Consider the following 16709-nt stretch of genomic DNA (forward strand, 5'->3'; position numbering starts at 1 on the left):
AATGAACCACCCAAGTCGTACATTACAATGTGGATAATGTGCAACATCATTTAAGATATAGCTGGAAATGGGGCAGAAATCATAGCACACAGGAAATACACCACACAGAACGTGCTGTGTTTGCATGTTTCCTCCTAGTGTCATTGTTTTCTACACCGCTTATTCTTCGTGTCAGTGTTGTCATGTTGCACTTGAGTTCTACACCCAACATGTACACAGCATACATACAGATTTGTGTTCGAGAAACAACAAGCCACTTGAATCTGAAAAAACCTGTGTTTATTCTGCTTTACTGAAAAAAGCAGGGTGTGAGACTGGGCTAGTTGGTATTCCATGCTGAAGTGACCAGCGCAAGAGTGAACGCGGGACACTAAAAAAGTGACAGGAACAGGTGCGAACTTCCAATTGGTGTTTATTACGAAAAGGCATGTATATATACTCTTGTGCACTTGATCATAATCAGTTACAAGAGCACACTAAAGCCGCCCCAAGGCCTAAGGCGGCCTCCCACATACAGACCCCAGGTATGCAACTTCTTTAATGTCAACGCTAGGGATAGTTTGCTAACGCAGTTGCCTTATGCGATATCTGCCCCCTCAATGATGGGCGTAGTGCTTTCTTGTGCGTTGCTTGCTATTATTTCTGTTTTTTCAGAGTGCATGACATTTGCATTGGGAGTTGTGGATTCAAAGGAAACCCTCTCTCCCTTTTGTACTTTTGTATTATGTTCCTGTAGTCTCATATTTAGGCACCTTCCCATTTGCCCCACGTAACGCTGCCCACAGAAAAGAGGTGTGCTATTCACTACTCCCCCCGAGCATTTCACGAAAGCTTTTCTGTGAGCAATGTTGCATGAAATTGATTGTCTGCTGACAGGGCTGGTTTTGGCACATAACTGAGATAACTTGTTGGGTGCGGGAAAAACGACCTATACTCCCGCCCTTTGGCCTATTTTCTTTAGTTTATGCAAGATAGCGTGAATGTATGGGATGACTGCTAGATTCCTGCGAACAGTATCACATAGGTGTAAATAAAGAAAATAAGCCAAAGGACTGCAGTCTTGGTCATTTTTTCCACGCCCCGCAAGCTGAGTTATGTGCCAAAACCAGCCCTGTCAGCAGACAATCAAAATTATGCAACATTGTGCACAGAAAGGGTTTCATCAAATGCTCAAGAGGAATAGTGTATAGCATACCTCTTTCCTGCGGGCAGCGTTACGTGGGACAAATAGGAAGTTCCCTAAACTTGAGACTACAGGAACATAATCGGAAAGTACAAAAAGGGAAAGAAGGTTTCCTTGGAATCCATTGCTCCCAATGCAGATGTCATCGACTGTTTTAAAAACAGAAATAATAGCAAGCAGTGTGAAAGAAAACACTAGACTCATCAGTGAGGCAGCGGCTATTGCAGAATGCAACTGCATTAGCAAGCCATCCCTATATGTAGCACTGACTGTTAAAGAATTTGAATATCTGGGGTCTGTATGCGGGAAGCCGCCTTAGGCCTTGGTGCACTCGTTTATTTGTGATGACCATGTTGACTTGCACGATTGTAACAGATTATGATCAAGTGTGCAAGAGTACATATACATACCTTTTTGTAATGAACACCGGTTGGAAGTTTACGCCTGTCCTTGTCGCTTTTTTAGTGTCCCGTGTACACTCTTGCGCAAGTCCTTTCCGCATAGACACTAGAAATTGGCTGACTAGAGGAAGGATTGGTTGAGACTTGGAATGACTGGCTGCTTGCAGAGGCCTTCGGCTTTGCCTGAAAAGAAAGAAGCACCAATCAATTAAGGCTGTTCAATTATTTACTATCATCATCGCTATTGTTACTCAGATAAACAATGATTTCGTATTCACAACTGTCACTACAAGTGCTCTTGTCAAAAGAAATGGTTCAGACTCAGCCATGTTGATATATATTCATTCGTAGCCTTATAGCATAAAAAGCTTCAAATAGAAAGGACCCAAGTCAATTGATGGTTTGCTTGGAACAGCCAAAGATGTCACGTGCACATTATGACATTTGGAGATTACATCTCCCATATTTAGGTAGAGCTGCCATGGCCACATACTGCAGACCATAGCTTTCAACTTTCACTGCTCCATTAAACAACCTTGCAGAATTTACTGTTTCCCAAAACAATGAAGCACTCTTGAAACAAGCGCAAACCATGCATGTTGTTTACTTCCGACGCAGAACAAGCAAGCCAAAGATATTGTCCAGCTGACAGGCTGGTAGAATAGCAACAATAGCAACAATACAAAAAACCATGCTTGCACCACAACTGTGTCACGACAGCTGTCAGCCCCTTTCGGATATGGTTTGTTGTCACGGAAGAAGTACCAATGTGTAATATTCTTTTTACTCAAGCAGTGAAAATTGAAAGTTACGGTCGTGAATGCATCAACATACCCTTCCCAGCTTCATAAAAAGTTATAATATTGCACTGTGTTCACCGAAAAATTTGCCCTTTTTGTTAAGAAGCCTGCAATTATGCCTGGACCCCATACATGGCTCTGGCAGGCAGTACTATTTATTCTGTCCGTTTCTTGACTTGCAATCCCATAACGAAACAAATAATGCAACATATTTTTCCAGATTGCATTGCTTCATGTGAATGCGCTTAATTCGGGAAATTTCTGAAATGAATCCAGCCTCTACTAAAAAATTTTAAAGTAGAGTAATTCATTAACATGCCTAAACATGAGCACTTCCCGTAGATTTTGAGAGCCAATGAGGACAGAGCTATTTGCTCAAATTTCTACGACTCATGGCAACAAGATGGCCAAATTCTGCGCTGTTAGTAAATGCAAAGAAAAAAAACTTTGGTCAATTTGTGCAATGTTTCGTTCCAAAATTTTCCTTCTTTATACCATAGTGGGGATACTCTGAGGTAATTGGTTGGAATTAATGCTATTGGCCTGCAGTCTGGTACAAAATATTTTTAAAGCCGCAGCGACAACACTATTTCCTTCGGGTCTATCCAAAATGCAGATTCGGTAAAATCCAGGGAAAATGCTTCTAACTAAACAGGTCATTCTATATTGTTTTTTGCAGAGACACCTTTTTTTTTCTTGGAAAACTAAGGTTAATTTCATTGTCGCCAGGCTCGGAACATGCCCTACTGTCTGCAGTACACATGTTGCCACTTTAAAGGCCTGCAAGAAGGCACCAGTTATATTTTCTAGGGCAAGAAGGCAATGAAGTATGTTACTTAAGGCAATTAGTCACAGGAGTCCTGGATCAGTAGAAGAAAATTTAAAGACTATAAATTGTTTAGAAGACTTAAGTCACACATTACTGAGTCACCATCTATAGCTTACCATTAGTCTTAAAGGTACCATCATTGCATTGTGCTAAAACTAACAGAGACTGAAACCTGGCATGATAAAAATGGAGCTTTAGAATGAAGGCTTGCTCAACAAGCAACGGAACGCCAAAAAATGATATGCATGATAAATTAAAAAAAAAGGCGCTTTTGAGGACGGTAAAGAACTAGGCACCATGACGAAATTTGTAAATATGCAAGCATAGGATGGAGTCAGTTGGCGCAAGCCATATATATTTACAGATTACTAGGAAAGGCCTTCGTGCCGCAGTGGACATAATGTATGTGAGAGCACTGCGCCCCTTCAATTATGCAGTCCCAGACTGTCCGCAAACCACCTGCGGCTTCTGGTCTGGCTAGCATTGACAGAAGGGCGCATCACAGTCATGTGATCCCGCTGCCTGGGACTGTCCGAGGTTTTGTTTGAAAGCACCGTGATTGGAAGCCGCTCTCCTGGCTGCTGTTGTCTGCTATTAGCTACTTAAACTAATAGGGTTTTACGTGCCAAATCCACTTTCTGATTATGAGGCAAGCCGTAGTGGAGGACTCCGGAAACTTCGACCACCTGGGGTTCGTTAACGTGCACCTAGATCTAAGTACATGGGTGTTTTCATATTTTGCCCCCATTGATATGCAGCCACCGTGGACGGGATTCAATCTCGTGACCTCGTGCTTTTAGCTACTTGTGGATAGCACCCTACCCAGCAAATTCAGTAGCGTCGTCATCAAAATGGTGCAGTCTCAGAGGCCATGTCGCCGACACAACCATAAAGCTTGCATAATGGAATCGCAGCCTGAGCACATTGAACATGTTAACAAAGCTCAGTTTACATCGTGCTCTCGCTCTTCGGGCCCCTTAACTGCTGTATTTAAGCCAGCTCATTCATTTCCTGTAAATTTAAGTGTCATTGCCACACAAAAATAAGCAAAAACACGGTTGTGCCACATCACTGTTCACCCACAAAGCACAGGCCGATATCCTCAAAGCACGTGAAACCGTCTACTGAAGGCCTGACGTGCGTCTAGGACAGAGCACGTCTACACTGTCTACTAATCCTGCACATCCAAAAGCAAAATTTCGAATTTGGTTAACAGAAGGGATCAGCACACATGTCAACAGCAATCGGTGAAGCTCTGATTATACAGGTTGTCCCACGTAACTTGAGCCAAATAAAAATATGCAAATGTGACGTAGCTCGACAGAACCAAGGTAATGTTGTTTGCCGTCACTTGGAGATACTCAGATATTTTTTCATTCCACCAAAATAAATATTTCATCTTCGTTAATTAATCAACTTTTCAAATATTATAATTAGATTAGAAGTGTCCATGAGAAAATTGGAGAGCAACATGAAAAGCTCCCCATACAGCTTTCTGTTGTTCGTGACATGCTGCGTAGAAGTGTTTTTTCGAGAAAGAAGCTCGCGAATACACGCAAAGTGCTGCGAATGGACAGTCACGCATCGATTTAGTGTGTATTTGCAGGCTTCTTTCACGCTAGGAAAAACACTTTTATGTAGCATGTATTAATCATAATATTTGAGAAGTTGATTAATTACTGAATACTAATTATTTAATCTGGCAAAATGAAAAAAATATGAGTATCTCGAAGCGAGGGCAAACAACATTACCTTGGTTCTGTCCAGTTACGTGGCATTTGCATATATTCAATGTTTGGCTCAAGTTACGTGAAACACCCTGTATGCCACGCCAGCTACCAGCATGAAATATCTACATGCAATATGATATGTTTCCTCGTCCACCAGTTTCACTCATCTGAAAAGCGAAATCTACCTGTTTACTATGCATATAGCAATGAGCATTACAGATTTCACGAAACACATCAAGAAAAGCAAGCATTTGCGCCTGATCACTGTGCTTTGTCTTAAAAAACACAAGGACTAAGGTTGCAGCAATTAGACCACTCATGAAAACCTCGCATTATGGCACACGAAGCATCGATTTAACGGAAGCAATAGCTGAGTGCATGATATTTGCTGTCTGGAACGCGCAAAGTACACATAAACACACAGCCTCTTTTAAAACATGGCGTCAAGCCCGCGTGCATCTTTTCAAGACAGCCACCGTCTGCTAGCTACTTGCATATGTCTGAACAAATATCTGCTGACAGCTCTGAGAGTCCGCAGAGTCTGTGACTTCTGGTAAAACGAATGCGATACTAGCTGCTCTCGGACTGGTGGATGGGGCTTCCGAAGCTGATTGAGAAAATCGAATGCGGGACAGCAGTGCTAAGCAGTCCAGGACTGTCAAGGACTGATAACCGAAGAGGCCCACTAATGCTTTGTGTTCCTATCCTATGTAATCTCTTCATACTGATCAGCTCAAGCTGCATGGCAAAGAAGTCTCTTGTTAGTGCACTGAAGACAAGCCTCTTGCCCAAACATTGGCTATAGAGACGACCATCGTTCGACAACTGTTGATCTGTTCATAGAAGTGAGAATTCCGCGAAAAACTTTTCAATGAAGTAAGCAATATGATGATGAACTTGTTTCATAAAACTTCATAAGTACACCTGACCTTTGACTCACTTATGCATGTAAGTAAATATTATGAAATTGTCGCTGTGAACAGTTGTCCCCGACTGCTGTACACTTGTGATAAAAAATTAACCGTATTTGAAAGTTTGTATAATTAGCCAGGAGAGCCGCACTTGCTGGATGGCTCATCATTTAATTCGGAAAAAAATTCAGCAGTGAGCAGCAATTGTATCACTAATGACCTTGAACACCTTTTATAATTATTAATTTGTAAACACCTGTTGTCGAACAGCCCACTTACTGAAGTTTTGAACATATTGTACACAATTATAGCACATACTACACGAAATAAGATCTGTAATAGACCTTACCAAATACAATATTAGTGTGGCGGCAGGTCAAATGGCTCCTCAGCAATGCTTGCGTCCTTCCTGGGAGAACAAAAAACGACATTAGGCTTACACTGACAGCACCAAACCACATGATTTAAGTTGCAAACAAGTGCCCCACAACATAGGAAGTTCTAATAAGATATGGTCAACCTGCTTAACCATGTCAGACATTGAATGACAGAATGTACTTTTATGGAGCCTCAACTCTATGAAATACATGCTAATACAAACATGCTAGTACACAGAATCAAATTGGATGCATGAAAATTCTCAGTAAACCTTTATTTCCTAGCAACCACAAGTTGCTCTTTGTGAAGTGCAACAAGTGAGTGTCTAACGTACACTAAGAAGGTGGAAAATTCGGGATCCTTTCTGGTGAATAACCAACCATATCTCTACCGGTACCCAGCAATACAAAGGTGAATTGTAAGTATTATATTGATTAAAGAAACATTTCAGTGCTACCAAGCAAGTACAATAAATAAATTATTTCGAATTCATCTTCATGTCAGGCTAATCAAGTTAATTTTCTTTAGATCACATGAGAGAATGGTTCGAAAAAAATATTGGAATCTGTCAACAATGTTGAAGCAATTTTATGACAGCCTGCAGATAGCAGTTGTTGAAATAAGACCTGGGGCACGGGGAGAAAAGACAAAGAAGTGTGATAAAACAAAATGGGGCCTGTGCTGTGCAGCTACTAAATGCAGTTTTATTAAATTATGATGTGAAAAACAGCAGATGTAAGAGATGCAAGACCCTCAGGTGGTATTTTACAATGTTGTTACGGGAAATTGTTTCAAGGAGCATGACTGCTTAACCCTTCGAGGGTCAATGAAGTAAATATACCGCACCGCGAAGTACAAAAATGGTCGAAGCCATATATTTACGGCGCTGTCTGTAGGTTTAAAAAGCGCAACAATTTCCTAACCTTTTCTGTCATGTGCTGCCACTATGTGGAAATACAGGAAATTTCTTTTGCACGCCTCGTTCTATCAGTTTTCGTTGCATGGTTTGTTATAGCGCTAGTTTGCTCCTGCGCGTCTACGTACTACCGCTTGTGCATTGGTGTGCGCGTGGGCGGGTGGCGGTTTGGGTTTTGTTTTCTCGGGCGGTTTCGGCTTCTTGTGCTTGCAAAACTGATGGCTATCTCGTTACTAGTCGCTCAAAAGGCTACTGCTTGTTTCTCGCTCATTTAGTGCTCGCAGGGGTGCGCATAGAAGGATGCTGCCGTGCATGCGCTTCTGTTGCTCCTTTCTTTTTCTTTTTTTGAGACTCGTGAAAACTAATTGCATCTGGTTGGTGATAAGATGAAGATTAGTGGAAGTTTGTCACACGTTTTGATTTTTTGATGGGCACACAACCCCACAGTTCGATTACGCTATGGATGTACTATCATAAGCAATATGAAAGGGAACACAGGAACACGTGACCTTGAAACAGACTCGGAGCGATACGCGGATGGCGCTGTGAAAAACAAAGGGGGAAAGGAGAGCGCTCTTCCACTAACTGTTGGCACTCCCACCACGCTGGCATTTCTATAAAGGAGCAGCTTACGTCATGGATCGTCCAACAGCCGATAAGACGGTGGTCGTCGCCAGTGACTTACACAGATTTACTTTCTTTTCTTTCATTCTCTTTTTTTCTTCGTGCAACCGCTTGATAGTACTCCGAGAAAAAGTTTGCCCTGTATTTCAAACCGATTCTTTATTTGAATCGACACACTCGATTCTCAGTGGCACCTCGAACAGCGGCGACGCTCGAACCAATGACGACAGAGGAATAGAACATTGACAAACTGTCTCTCATGCAACTTTGTTGCACGAAGTTCATTCAGAAAAATTCATGTCGCACACTGCAGTGGCCTACGCAGAGCAGTCAACTCTTAATTTGTAGCCTCAAGATGCCTCGAGTGCCTCTTAAAGAGCGGGAAGATATAATAGAAATGTCTAAAAGAGGTTATACGCAGCGCAATATTACTCTCGTGACAAGCCGCCCAATGAAAATGGTCAACCGGATTATCCAGGCTTACCGAGACGAAGGACACATAAACGATGCGCCGCACTGCACACAACCTCGATCAACAACGAACGACCAAGACCTTTGCATCGTGGCTGCAGTCAGGGACAAACCATTTCAAAGTGCAAAGGACATTCGAGGTGCTCTTGGCTTGAACAACTTGAGCGACAGCATGGTACGATGAAGGCTTAGAGAAGCAGGACTGCGAAGTCGCATCGCCGCACAGAAACCTCTGCTCACCGCAGCCAACAAACCGGCTTAGCTGAGGTTCGCTACTGAACACCGCAGCTGGAGCGAGAGTGGGTAGAAGTATGTAGTTTTCTCTGATGAGTCCACGTTCTCGAGCCGCTGGGACCAACGAAAGAGAGTGCGGTGGACCGCAAACACACGCTTTAGTCCGCAGAATATCCAGGAGGTGGCCGCCAGTGGACGCATGTCTGTGAACGTCTGGGGGGCGATTTCCCATGCAGGCCTAGGCCCACTGGTGAGAACTGATGGGAGGTTCACCAGTGCTGCGTATTGCACTCTGCTCGAGCACCAGATGATCCCCTATGTGTTGAACGGGCCGCACCCGGATGGGTGTTATTTTTTCCAGCAGGATTCGTCTCCCGTTCACACATCGGAGGACGTGGCGCGCCTTTTGGAAGAGCGAGGGGTAATGCAACTTCAGTGGTGCGCGAAGGGTGCTGACATGAACATTATGGAGCACGTTTGGGGCCGTATGAGAGTGAACCTTTTGAAGAGTTCACTAGAATTGGCGAACTCCGACCAACTATGGGAAGCAATAGAACATGAGTGGAGGCGCCTTCAGCGTGATACCGCATTCATCGAGGCTCTCTACGCGTCTTTGCCTCAAAGAATGGAGGCCGTCGTTCAAGTCGACGGTGGCATGACGCATTATTAGGCCACCAACGAACAAAACAAAGGATGAGGATAAGCTGCGATAACGCTATTGCCTTATTTCATTTGCTTCAATATCTCTTTAATATTCGGCAAGCGCCAATAAACTTATTTTGAACTCACCCTTAAAGACCATTTTTTCCCGGTTTAGAAGGTTTAGCATAAATCAATATCGAAGTCCGGAACAGTGCTATCTTTTCTAACGATTCGACGCAAAAGGTTACGAGTGACGCAATATCGAACAGTGTTATCACTGTCTGCTGGCGATGCGAAATTCCGCACTTTGCAGACGCATGGCGGGAGTGCGAACAGTTGTTAGAACAGCGTCCCCCTTTCCACTTTGTTTCCGATGGTGGCCGCTGCGTATTACCCACATAGCTGGGTCTGAGGGTGTTTTCTACGCGTTCCTGTGTTCCCTTTCATATTGCTCATAATAGTACATATTAGTGTAAGAGCAGGAACATTTCAGTCTTGCGAAGTATTCTCGTGTGGACATTTTCAAAGCCTTGAACTATAACAATGTATTAAAATTTTTTACTCTTATAGGTTTATTTCCTTTTTTATTATTGTTATTCATGAATAAAGAGTACATATATACCAACACAAAATAATTTTTTCTCGCTTTACGGACACCCTAGAAAAATTATGGTAATTTTTTTTCAAAATAAGTCCCTAAGAATTGCAATCTGCAATAAAAAAAATCGACCCTGGGCGGTCGAATATGGCGAAAAAGATCGACCCTCAAAGGGTTAATTATATTCATGTAATCTTTAGAAACGGATGGCATAAAGGACATACTTGATGACAGTTTCATAGCGAGTCATGAACACAATGCACGCGGGAGTTAGAGAAGCATTTTTAAAAAATGCTCAAGAAACTTGCAAAAAGCAAGTTGAAAGCAAGTTTCTATAACCTCTCACAACACCGAGCTTCACCTACAAGTGTTGTAACATTTCCTGGCAATGTGCAGCACTGTTTTCACAGACATAGCTTGAATCACTGTGTCACAAGCTCTGGAAACAAAAGTGCATAAGTGCTAAACAAGCGTATATGATGCCCTACCCCTACTGCAGAGACACATTAATCCACACCAACACATGTAGAGGGATTATGTCATCCATTTGGTAGCTTCTGATCATGTTCCAAGCATGAATCTCATAACTGCAAATTCTATAAGAATGTGACACCGACTGATTACTTGGGGACAACACGAAAAGACGGGAGAAGGCCAAACAACACGAGCGCAGGCTAAGACTTTTGGTTAATTGCACACACGCACACACACACACACACACACACACACACACACACACAAATAAATATTAGGCCTATTTGTCTTGCCTAGTTGCAGCTGCAGGGCAGCGGGATGTTGTAAACAACCACACAGTTGAGCTGCTGCATGTGCCTCTTGCTAAACTTTGCGCCAAGGCCTGGTCTGATTCACCTTTTTGAACCTAGATTGCTTGGCGTGACAAATAAATGTTCTAGCTCTCCCAACAGTCTTCTTGAGACTATGGCTGACCTTCTGAATGTGATCTAACAGTGGTCACACCACTGTAGGCCAATGTTAGACCTGGGTATAGAAGTTCTCCTCAACTTGTTGAGGATGCTATTTCGTGCTTCTGTGACAGAGCTTCACAGCCAAACAGTGCATTGATGCGAAAGGCAGAATTCTCTCCTTAAAAGACGGGGCATAGATGCAGTGCACATGACACTCACCAAAGAAAACAATGAGGTCAAGAAATGGAAGATCACTGTCTAGTGGTAGTTTTCCAGTAGAACACGTTGTGGGGCTACTTGGTGCAGAGCTTTCAGAAGATGAAGCGCCAACAGAGACAACACAGTAAGAAAGAACAAAGACAGGACAAGGCGCTACTTGCAACTGTTTGTTGAGTCAAAAGCAGCTGAATATATAGCCATGGGGAGAAGGGGAGGAAAAAAACAGAAGCATTGCTTGTGTGAAGGCGCACGCGCGAGAACACAGAAGATGAAGGGAATCATAAGATTAGCCAAAAGCTAAGGCTTATCTAAAAACATGCATTCATTTGTGTAAATATTCAGACACAGGCATGCTGACACAGGCATCCCCTCTATTCTTAACTTGGTTGGCCTCCAACAGTTCACGTGCCACAGTGTATTTGCTTTTAAGCACGATCGTTGTATCATGAAGCCTTGCTTCACATACTTGCTTATTCTCATTCCTGCAGGCCTTGCAATGAAGTGGCAAGTTTGAGCCATAACTATTTTTCAGCGAAAGCTTGTGCTCCCACAGGTGTTCACTAATACATCGGCCAGTTTGTCCGATATACTCTTTCCCACACTTCCACGGTATACGACCGCTTCTTCACACTTCACAAAAGGATTTGTATGTTTAATAGAACACTCTACTTTTAGAGTCGTGAGATCCAATCAGGCGTCACAAAGTAGCAAGCTTTCAGGGCGCAGCAAAAACCACAGGAATTTTATATCTTGCGGCGACGTGTTTAAGATTACGCGCCACTTCGTGAGAATATGGTATCGCCACTGGATATGGCTGAAATTCCTTGCGGGCACGAGGTCGGTATACCGACCCTGCAATTAATTGTTGCAGTATAAGACTATGCACTCCAAGACTGTTAAACGTGCGATTGCCACCATGTGCCTTGAATTTACCCTTAAAGAAATGTGCTGTCATAAAGCACACAACACCTTTGACGAACAGATTTTGAAGTTGAAGAAAGCTGGCTTTCCTTGTTTGGTTTTGAGCAAAGTTTCAGAGGCGTTGAAAGAGGTGCAAAAAGAAAGAAACTGAAGCAGTGAAGAAGGTCAAACATTGGAAAAGAAAGCTAAACCAGTGGTGATACCGTATTCTCACAAAGCAGCGCATAATCTTAAACATGTCATCGTGAAATACAAAATTCCTGTGGTTTCTTCCGAGCCCCAAAAACTTGTTACTTTGTGCCATCTGATTGGATATGATGACTAAGAAAGTAGAGTGTTCTAGTAAACACACAAACCCTTTTGTGAAGTACGGAGAAGGCGTCGTATACTGCATACCGCTGAAGTGTGGGAAGGAGTAAACCGGACAAACTGGCCGACGTATTAATGAACGCCTGCAGGAGCACAAGCTTTCACTCAAAAATGGTTATGGCTCAAACTTGCTGCTTCATTGCAAGGCATGTGAGAATGAGAATAAGCAATTACGTGAAGCAAGGCTTCTTGATACAACAATCATGTTTAAAAGCAAAGACACTGTGGCACGTGAACTTTTGGAGGCCAACCAGACTAAGAAAAGAGGGGACGCCTGTGTCGGCACCGTCTCCGACTATTTACAGAAATGAACGCATGTTTTTAGATAAGTTTTAGATTTTGGTTAATCTTATGATTCCCTTCATATATATCTTCCATATTTTTGCACATGCACATTCACATAATCAGTGCTTCTTTTTTTTTCTTCCCCCCTCTCCCCATGGTTATATATTCAGTGCTTTTGACCTCAATAAACAGTTGCAAGTGGCACCTTGTCCTGTCTTTGTTCTTTCTGACTGTGCTGTCTCTGTTGGCACTTCATTTATTGAAATGTAGTTTTCCCCCTTTCATGAGCTCATCTAGCACTGTAGAGAAGACAGAAAACAAATCACTCAACCCTTTTAGTAGCCTTACTTCATGTCATATAGGTTAGAAAGTTTCCAATGAAGCAGAATACCTTTACTACGCTGGTTCTTACAGCAGCTAGTGTTTTACGACTAGCTGACAGTGTTCTCAGCAGTGAAAAGTCGCAATTAAAGTGGTTGAGCAACTTTTGATGTCTCCTACAAAGTGCCACACATGTTCAAGTAAGCAAAACTACTACTGAAAGGCAAGCTCCACTATCTGGGCCTGAAGATTTTCTGTGGTGAGCATCGAGCTGGAGCTATTCCCTGCACTCAAAGGTGTTTTTACCTTTTCTATTGGTGCACCTGAACACTGAAGCATGTTGTTGCTACAGGAACACCGGAGAGCGCATTTAACACTTGGTACCACCCAGACGTGGAGGGGAGCTTTCATAACCACATACAATGTTTGTTTTTAACAGTGCGTTTGCACTGCCTTTTAGCATGCATTGCCAAGAAGCATTTAATGGAGTTGAACACAGCTGACGTCTCCGGTCAGACAACTTCGAGAAAGCCAAGGCCTATGACTGTTATGCAATCTGTACACAAAGGCAACCATCAATTCAAGCAAATTGCTCAGAGAGTTGAAACTACCTTTTTATTTTCAGTGCCAAGCAATCTGGGCATGTACAAAATGTTAACCGGACCAGGGCAACATGTGAAGTTTACATAAAAATGTATGTGCTGGAGTTCATAGGTACTACGGTTGGTGCTGTTCACAATATCCCACTGTCCTGCAGCCGCAATTATGTAGGGCAAACCGGCCGACGACTCAAGCATTATCTCACAAAACATGCACAGACCTTTGACACAACATGGGGGAGCAACATAGCTATTGATGCTGCTTTGTGCAGTTGTACACCAAATTTTTAGCAGTGAAGTATCTTCATGACACATTTTCCTAGCAGACATAACTTTCAGAATAGCTCCCATTGTGCTAGCGTGTCATCACTTAACCTGCTTGGCAAATTGAAGTATTCAGATCAACCTGCCGGACCGTTCTGAATTGGGCTGCTTGGTGCATGTTTAGGAGGGAACCGAACAGGGCTACAGACAGGACAAAGGGAATATGTTGCTGTGTACAACGCTGTCACTTCGGACTGGCAGTAGCACTGTTCGTTCCCTTTTTAATATTCATATCTTTTGGTCGCCTGACCACGCAACGCAGCTGCGAGCTCAGGCTATAATTTTACATTGTTACATTGTCTTCCAATGTTGCACTTAATTACATCATCGCATACTCACCTGTTGTAGTTAGCTCAACACTAGCTTACAGTGAGCTTATTCGTGGCTAATCTTAGTTACCATGGAGCCCATGCATGACAGTGCTAACGATCAGTGTGCAGTGTTGTTGCATACTCATTAAGCCAACACTAGACAAACAGTTATTTTATTGGTGCCTGTTTTATCTGGTGCCTCAAATCTTGAACTCTGGCACTATAAGTGTTTTTCAAACACCACTCATATGTGCAACCAAGTCAAGTATGAAACAATATCCCTTTCAAGTCGACGTGCTCATACTGAACCAATTTGTTGCCACAGGAAAACAAAAACATCAATTATCCTTTGAATGCATCTGCAAAATTACTCTACTTTCATAGGCCTCGTCATTCCACCAATATTTGCAGTCACTGTCTATTAAGACTGCATATGCAAGACAGATATACAATAGAATGGCACAGCTTACCAGAACAAAGAGCACCACTAGACAGACTGCTGTGGCACACTTTCTCAGGCCCGCTGGCTGAGAAACTGAGCACAAACCGGCACACAGACATCCTTCACTGGTGCAATAGCTGCAATTGAAGCAAATAATATCAGGTATTTTCAGACCGGTCGTCCGCAGTAAAGCAAAAACATTTTCATATACAAATACTCTTGCACATAAGCTTGTCACCGAATTACCGATTGCTGTGGTATCGTTTGGTGTCTTCAATTGTATCGTTCAACTCATTTAAAAAAAGACTTCATGAAGCACCTTCTATTCGGCAAAACAGCAGACATTTTGCTCTACATAACTCACATTTATTTTAGTATAATTATTGTATTGATGCCTATATGCTGAAAATTAGTCTACGCAAGTAGAGACAGTCAGTATTAGAACCAGCCTTTAACATCAGTGTTGACACACCTTTTGATTTTTTTATACCAGTTTGGGACATTTGTAACTTTGGATGTCCATTACACTTTTGGGCACCGCTATTCTGTGTCAAGGTTACGTTAAAAATTACTTATCACATGCACTTGCTTTACAATTACGGCCGCAGATGGGCAAAATTTACGTGGCAATCCACTCCCAGATTACGTTAAATGCTGACTTATTGCGTCAGAACGTTGATAGTCAGCCTGGTAGCTAGCTGTCTGGAGTAAAAACAAAACAAAAACAAAAATTCGCGGAACATCTGATGCCGATTACCAGCTAGCAAAATAATCAATTTCTTCTCCAGCGACCCTTAATGGGTATCACGCGCACACTTTCAAGTGCGATCGCGCACGATTGCTCGGGCTCGATCCCAAAGTGTTCCAAGGCACCGTGTTACACCAATGTTACCTAACACTGCAGATCGCACGAGGTTACGGCAGCAAGCACGCTACACCGTCCATTCATTGTGATGTAGGGGCATCGCATGCAACATGCTCTATGAGGTCTTCATACACAAGCAGTCTTTCAATTACGGGTATGAACACAGCGATTATGCACGCCAAGCACACTGCGTCCTAAGCTTAAGGAAAAATAGAATTTCGCTGTGATGCAATGCGTCGCCGAATACGGCTAACATAGTGTTACACCGCGCCGTGAGAGATTGCTAAGGGGAACAGTAACTTCACTTTATTTTGGAATGCCAAGAACACATCACAACACGTTGCAAAACTGGAATGCTAACGTCAGTAAGCCAGCTGCCACATACAGCCGATAACGAACTGCTACAGACGACATCGTCGCTGATGTTGCTTACACGTCTCAATGTACTCTATATGAAATCAGCACAACAAACGCTACACCATTTATCACAGACTCGCAATGCCGCGGCTTTATCAATCCTCATGGCCAAGCGGGAATGTCGTAACAGGGCATTGACAGGGCATGTTCACACAACACAGTTGAGCCCGTCACCGGCTATTGCAGTGCATTTCGCACGCGCGACGTGCACCAACAACAAAAAAGGACACTTAGATCACTTACTTGCGTAGCAGTCCATCGTCGATTCCTTCTTATTCTCTCAGTGAAATCCCAAATGCAACAGGTACACCACCACCGCACACCGCCATTTCCAGCCGCTGTCCACTCTGTACTGTTGAGGCGGAGAAATGCAACCCGTCGTGTAGAAGCGATGAAGGGTGGTAAGCAGCGCCACCGCTGAAACCTCTTCCGTTTGTGTGTGCGTACTTACGATTCGCCTATGAATAATGTTCAAGCAGCGTTACCCATGGTGATATTATGTAACTGCTGGTAAACGTGGGCCGTGTCTTTTCTTTATATTCGTTGCGTGTTGATTTTTCGCTCTTAACATGCTCAGTTGCCCTCCACATGAAATTACGGACGGTTCTCCGTATTTCAAAAACAGAGCTCACGTCCGTTTTTTTACGTAGAATTCTGCCGTTTTTCATGAAACTGAACGGTCTACGTAAATTTTACGGCAGGTTTGACCGTAAAATTACGGAAATTTTTTACAGTGTACCCAGCGTAGTAGTCAAAGGTATCACCGCAAAGCTAACAAAAATGCCGACTTCCAATGGCTTCTGTGCTTGTCATAGTAACCACTCAGTGCAAACTCTTTAAATTTCTGCCTCATGAGTTTTGGAAATTTCAGCATTCCTAGAAGCCAACTCCTGTGCGCTTTACGTAACTTGGCGCGCGATAACGTAAAATAATCCCAATCTTTTCTATTCCAATTCTGCAATCACCCCTCCGCGATTGGTCAATAAATTTTTT

The 16709-nt window shown here is 43.0% G+C and overlaps 1 long non-coding RNA gene across 1 annotated transcript; it reads right to left on the reverse strand.

Annotated features, from left to right (window-relative positions):
- Positions 1–262: 262 nt before the first annotated feature.
- On the reverse strand, positions 263–16071 carry LOC129383893 (uncharacterized). The gene is made up of 4 exons (XR_008611718.2): positions 15960–16071; positions 14463–14571; positions 6204–6263; positions 263–1767 (listed from the first exon to the last, which is right to left on the reverse strand). It is a non-coding gene; the product is annotated as an uncharacterized lncRNA (long non-coding RNA).
- Positions 16072–16709: the final 638 nt, after the last annotated feature.

The sequence above is a fragment of the Dermacentor andersoni genome, chromosome 9, assembly GCF_023375885.2.
Source record: "Dermacentor andersoni chromosome 9, qqDerAnde1_hic_scaffold, whole genome shotgun sequence".
Taxonomy (NCBI): Eukaryota; Metazoa; Arthropoda; class Arachnida; order Ixodida; family Ixodidae; genus Dermacentor; species Dermacentor andersoni.